Consider the following 7,468-nt stretch of genomic DNA (forward strand, 5'->3'; position numbering starts at 1 on the left):
TGCAGCAGCAATGTATGTAAAAGAAAGGAAAAATAGCCGTGCAATATTGAACACACTTCTAAATTTCTCAGCTACTCAGATTCTCCACTTCGAAGTCAAAATAGACTAGTTATTTTGTACTATGGTGGAGTATAAGTGTGATTGATGGTATTTCTTCCTCTACCTGTTAATAAACTAATAGGAAGAAATCCTGAGATAGAATAGGAGGCTTGGATGGTATTATAATACATATACAACAAAGAAAAGTGAAATGAAACCATAAAATTCTCTTCAAAATACAGCAGAAGAGGTTCTACAGCAAGTCACCATGGAACTGAGCCCAGAATCAAACAGGAAACTTGAGTGGGCAAAGATAGGGGAAGAGCATTCTAGGTAGAGAAAATTGCCTAAGCTGTGGAAAGCAGGGTGTGCTTGAAGAACAGGGGCATAGCTCAAATACAATGTGTCTTGGGGATGGAGTTAGGATAAGATGAGTCATACAAGTGCACAAAAATGAATGCACAAGGATGTTAAACCAACATTGTTAAAAATAAGGAAAAAGTGGAAGCGAAGATATGCATCAGTGGCTGGTTGATTAAATGCATACTACACGATCTCTAGAAGTTGTGGTGTTTACCTCTGTTGACTTTGAAAGTTATCCACTTTTTAATTTAGCAAAGAAAGCACCTCATAAAAAAGGGTATGGATTGTAATACATAATATAAAATAAATATCCATGAGTCAATACTGTTAAAAATAAATGATTAAGTATATTAAGCCTTCCCTCTCAAAACCCCTAATCCCAGTCTAATCATTAAAAAAAAATTAGACAAGGGTGCTTGGGTGGCTCAGCTGGTTAAGCCTCAAACTCTTGATGTCAGCTCAGATCGTGATCTCAGGATTGTGAGATTGAGTGCCTGATCAGGCTCTGTGCTGGGCTTGGAACCTGCTTAAGATTCTCTCTCTGCCCCTTCCCCTGCTCCCTCTCTTAAAAAAAATTAGGGGGACCTGGGTGGCCCAGTTGGTTAAGAGTCTGATTTCAGCTCATCCCAGAGTCCTGGGATGGAGCCCCATGTCAGGCTCCCTTCTCAGCGAGGAGTCTGCTTCTCCCTCTTCTTCCACCCCTATTCCTGCTCATGCTCACACTCACTCTCTCTCTCAAATAAATAAATAAAATCCTTTTTTAAAAATGAGACAAGTCCCAATTGAGGAACATTCTACAAAATACCAGACCAATACTTCTTAACACTGTTAAGGTCATCAAAAATAAGGGAAGTCTGAAAAATTGTCAGATCCAAGAGGAGCTAAAGACAGCATAAGGACTAAATGAAATGTGGCATCCTAGACATGATCCTGGAACAGAAAAAGGACATTAGGTAAAAAATATGGAAATCTGAATAAAATAAAATAAATCATTAATATTGGCTCATTAACTGTAACGAATGTGGAATACAAATTAAGATGTTAATAATAGGAGAAATTGGGTAAAGAGGTAAGGGAACTCTATTATCTTTGCAATTTTTCTAAAAATCTAACTGTTCTAAAAATGAAATTTGCTTTTTAATTATTTTTTAAGTAAGCTCTAGGCTCAACATGGGGCTTGAATTTACAACCCTGAGATCAAGAGTCACATCCTCTACCAACTGAATCAGCCAGGAGCCCCTATAGTTTATTTTTTAAGTTTATGTATCATGATCCCATTCTTGTAAAAATATGTATACATGTACACAACAATTTTTAAATATGATACAGTTTATTTTTTTAATATTTTATTTATTTGTTAGAGAGAAGGGGAGGAAAATAGAGAGAGAGAGAGAGAGAGGCAGAGGGAAAAGCAAACTCCCCGCTGAGCAAGGGGCCTGAGGCCAGACTCGATCCCAGGACCCTGGGATGACAACCTGAGCCCAAGGTAGACCCTTAACCAACTGAGCCACTTAGGCATCCCAATACAGTTTATTTTTAAGTTTCACTTTATATATGATTGTTATATGTATATAGTCTATATAACATTATTTCTAAGCCTTATAGAGTATGCTTTATTTTCGGATTAAAGTTTGACATTTTTCACAGGGATTGATTTAAGAATAACTAAGACTTAAAGGATTAAAAGTTAATGCCGACAAGCCACTTAGACAGTGCCTGGCACACAGCAAGCTCTTATGAAATGTTAGCAGTTACTACCATTATTATTACTATTGATGACATCAATGACTCCTTCTAGTGACTTCTCAATACCAACACTTTATTGGAATCGATTTAAATGGATGTTTACATATTTATAAATATAACTTATTTTGTCACAAATATATCAGGTCAGGAAATTAAAATATGAAAACATATAGAGAGCTTAGACATCCTTGTCCTCAACTATTATGTTACTTATTCCTTAAAAGAGAGATTTATTTCCCGCCAGTTACACTTTCCCCAACTCACAAAAGGCATCATTTACAAAATCTGATATAAGTTCTACAACACAAATAAATGGAAAGATATTCCATGTTCATGGAAGGGAAGAAGTAATATTGTTAACATGACAATTCTAACCAAAGCAAACTGCAGATTCAATGCAATCTCCATCAAAATACCAATGACATTTTTCATAGAACTAGAACAAATAATCCTAAGATTTGTATGGTGCCACAAAAGATCCTGAATAGACCAAGCAATCTTGAAAAAAGCAGCACAAAATTTCCCTAATTTAAAACAATACTATAAAGCTATAGTAATCAAAATAGTGGGATACTGGCACAAAAACAAGCACATAGATCAATAGAATAGAATAGAAATCCCAGAAATAAACTCATGCACATAGGGTCAACTAATCTATGACAAAGGAGGTAAGAATATACAAGAGGGGAAAGACAATCTTTTCAATAAATGGTGTTGGGAAAACCGAACAGCTACATACGAAAGAATAAAACTGGACCACTATCTTATACCACAAACAAAAATAAGTTCAAATAGATTTAAGATTCAAATACAACACTGAAATCATAAAACTCCTAGAAGAAAACATAGGAAGTAAGCTCTTTGACATTAGTTTTAACAATATATTTTTTTTTACCAGTCTCCTCAGGCAAGGCAACAAAGTCTAAAATAAACAAATAAAATCACATTGAACTAAAAACCTTTGCACACCAAAATAAACCATCAACAAAATGAAAGGCACCCTGCTGAGTGGAACAAGATATTTGCAAATCATACATCCACTAAGGGGTTAATATCCAAAATATATAAAGAATTCATACATTAAAATTTTTTTAAAAGGCTCAGTTGTTAAGTGTCTGCCTTTGGCTCAGGTCATGATCCCAAGGTCCTGGGATCGAGCCCCACATTGGGCTCCCAGAGAGGGAGGCCTGCTTCTCCCTCTCCCACTCTCCCTGCTTATGTTCCTTCTCTCTCTGTGTCTCTGTCAAGTAAATAAATAAAATCTTTTAAAATTTTTTTTTAAAAATATTAAAAATGGGTAAAGGGGGGCACCTGGGTGGCTCAGTGGGTTAAGCCTCTGCCTTCGGCTCAGGTCATGATCCCAGGGTCCTAGGATCGAGCCCCACTTCAGGCTCTCTGCTCAGCAGGAAGCCTGCTTCCTCCTCTCTCTTTGTCTGCCTCTGCCTGCTTGTGATCTCTCTCTGTCAAATAAATGAGTAAAATCTTTAAAAAAATAAAAATAAAAGTGGGCAAAGGACTTGAATATACATTTTCCAATGAAGATATACAGATGGTCGACAGACAATGAAAACATGGTCAACATCACTAATCAAGGAAATGCAAATCAAAACCACAATGAGCTACCATCTCACACCTGTCAAAATTGCTAAAATCAACAATATAAGAAATAACAGATGTTGGCAAGGATGTGGAGAAAAGGGAACCCCTGTGCACTATTGGTGGGAACATAAATTGGTGCAGCCACTCTGGAAAACAATATGGAAGCTTCTCAAAAAAAAATTTTTTTTTTAATAGAACTATCACGCAATCTAGCAATTCATTTCTAAGTATTTATCCAAAGAAAACAAAAACATTCAAAGAGATATATATGCATCCCTATGTAATGCCACATTATTTACAATAGTTAAGATATGGAAGCAACCTAGGTATGCGTGGGTGGCTCAGGTCATGATCCCAGAGTCCTGGGATCAAGTCCCACATTGGGCTCCCTGCTTCTTCCTCTACCTGCTGCTCCCCCTGCTTGTGATCTCTCTCTCTCTCTCTAACTCTCTCTCTCTATGACAAATAAATAAAATCTTTTAAAAATATATATAAAAAAATAAATTTTAAGAACGATATGGAAGGGGCGCCTGGGTGGCTCAGTGGGTTAAGCTGCTGCCTTCGGCTCAGGTCATGATCTCAGGGTTCTGGGATTGAGTCCCGCATCGGGCTCTCTGCTCAGCAGGGAGCCTGCTTCCTCCTCTCTCTCTGCCTGCCTTTCTGCCTACTTGTGATCTCTCTGTGTCAAATAAATAAATAAAATCTTTAAAAAAAAAAAAAAAAGAACGATATGGAAGCAACCTAAGTGTCCATCAGTAGATGAATGGATACATACATGTCATAGAATATTACTCAGCCATGAAAAAGAATGAAATCTTGCCATTTGCAATATCATAGATGGACCTAAAGGGTATTATGCTAAGTGAAAGAAGTCACACAGACAAAGAATATTACTCTATTATTTTAATTTATGTGGAACCTAAATAAAAAATAACAAATAAAACAGAAACAGACTCATAGATAGGAGAAACATACGATTAATTACAGAGTGGGGCACAGGTTAGGAGTTGGAGAATGGGTGAAATAGGTAAAGGAGGCATTAAGAGGTGCAAACTTCCAGTTATAATATAACCATGGGGATGTAATGTACAGCGTAGGGAATATAGGGAATAATGTTATAACTGTACGGAGACAGATGGTAACAAGACATATGGTAGAGGTCATTCATAATGCACAGTAATATTCAATCATTATGATGCACACCTGAAACCAGTAGGATATTATATATCAATTACACTTGAATTTTAAAAATTAATACAAAATCTCTCTCCCATTAGTAACTTGATCTGCTTGGAACTATTAGCTCATTTACACAAAGACAAATTATTCTTCTAGACTATGGTCTGAGTGAAGGGCATATACTGAAGATTACCAATAAAAACAGAATCTCCAGTATAGTTAAGCCACAGATCGGCTTTGCCTTCATCTCCACTGTTTTGCCTTTCTCAAATTTCTAAGTTGGTGAAAGAAAAGAAAATCTCACGATGTGAAATGAAATAATCAAACAAAACATTTTAAAAATAATAAAGTGCCGGGGTGCCTGGGTAAGTCAGTGTGTTAAAGCCTCTGCCTTCGGCTCAGGTCATGATCCCAGGATTCTGGGATCGAGCCCTGCATCGGGCTCCCTGCTCAGCGGGGAGCCTGCCTCCCTTCTTCCTTCTCTGCCTGCCTCTCTGCCTACTTGTGATCTCTGTCAAATAAATAAATAAAAATCTTTTTAAAAATTTTTAAATAAAAATAATTAAATAATTAAAAATAATAATAATAGTAAGGTGCCTTAAGCATTAAAAATCAAAAGTTATTTTAAGTTTCTATGCTCTTTAAAAAGATATTGTGGGCCCCCAATTGGATTCTGGGTTAAAATCTTATTATTAAATCTGGCACGTTTGTGTTTGGCATTTTCTTTTACTAAATCAAAGGTGGAAACTTGAACCAGATTTTCTTGTCTGAATGTTTTTTACAAGAAAGTTTTTACTTCTAATTTTTTAAAAGATTTTATTTATTTATTTGAGAAAGAGAGCGAGGGCAGGGGGTGAGGGGGCACAGAGAGAGAAGCAGACTCCCTGATGAACAGGGAGCCAAGCCAGTGAAGGAAAGACTTGCCAGTGAAGAGAAACTACATTCTATTTCTGTGTCTACACCTGCCACCAACTCACATCGTATTATTGGATTGACCTCTTGCGTCACCTTCTCCATCTGAAAATATGGACCTGTTTATGTATAACTGCCTCCTAATAATGGTATGCCTTAATGAGTTCCTATTTATTAAGCATTTTGTGATCATGAGATAAAAGAATTTATAAAATACAAAACAATATAATGGTTCTTTACCTCTAAATGGCAGCAGTAACTTCACGGTTAGGTCTTTTCATCTGTAGTTTATATTAAGCTTATTATTTATAAACTATTTATTAAAATATCCTTACTTCAAGGAATAAATGAAACAAGACGGGATAGGAGGGAGACAAGCCATAAGAGACTCTTAATCTCACAAAGGGTTGCTGGGGGGATGGGGGAAGGGAGAGGGTGGTTGGGTTATGGACATTGGGGAAGGTACGTGCTATGGTGAGAAGTGCGTAAGCCTGACGATTCACAGACCTGTACCCCTGGGGCTAATAATACATTATATACTAATTAAAAATTAAAAAAAATTTTTTTAAGTAAAATATCCTTACTTGACTCCTCACTCTAACCAGAAATGTCATTCTTTCCTATTTAGGAAGGTCTCATTCTTTAGCTAAATGTTAATTAACACTTTCCACTCTCCAAGAAATATTCTCTATCTAGTATGATGCAACATAAATGCTCCTGAAACATCTAGTAGAACTGAATAAACTAAATATGAAAGTACTAAATTATGTGGTCATGGATTTCCAGTTATGTTCTATATAATCCGGCACATAATACCTGCTTTGATGCCATTTTAATTACTATTTTAATTACTGTTCTTTTTTTTTTTAATTACTGTTCTAAATCTAGTGGCCAACAGTAGCTTTGGACTGCCTTAGTAACTATGGACAAATTCTAACACATAATCCTGTGTCTCTATTGTTCAAATCATAAGATAGGAATAGTACTATTATGGTGATTATTTGGTAGATGTTGGGAATCTTTGGTAGGAAGCTGGGAAATGCTACAATAAAATCAAATCTAATTATATATACACAGATATGTGATCTAGAAATCTTTTTGTGAATGCTTTGATTAAAAATGCATACACAGAGATTCTTCAACATTGACTTAAACAAATGATAAATGAGGGTTTTCATGCTTAAAACTGCACTTTATAAATGACACTGAATTGACTCTCTGACCTCCACTTCCTCACCTCTTTAAAAAATCTCCTCTATCTCCTCCTCTCCTCGAATGCCCCTAATCCTCCCAAATCTAGACTAACAAACTAGGGCTTCTCCTTTATATACCTCTACCCTAGATAGGGGTCTAGGGCAAGTTGCTCCCACATGTACCTCCCAGGCATATTGATTATTTTGAATTGAGGCTACTTAGGAAACAGTGGTACAAGCACACTCAGACCCCCCTCTGTCTTCCTGAAAGTAGGAAATAAATCTCCCATATGAAAAATATCCTCCCTATACTAAGAAGTAAAATAAATAAATAAATATTTTTTAAAAGCCTTATTACCAGAGATAGGGATATTAAAGTTGAGAAGCCATAAAAGAAAACCTTGTTACTTTTTACTAATCCACTACCTTAGCCCAAA

This window comes from Mustela lutreola, chromosome 6 (assembly GCF_030435805.1).
Source record: "Mustela lutreola isolate mMusLut2 chromosome 6, mMusLut2.pri, whole genome shotgun sequence".
Taxonomy (NCBI): domain Eukaryota; kingdom Metazoa; phylum Chordata; class Mammalia; order Carnivora; family Mustelidae; genus Mustela; species Mustela lutreola.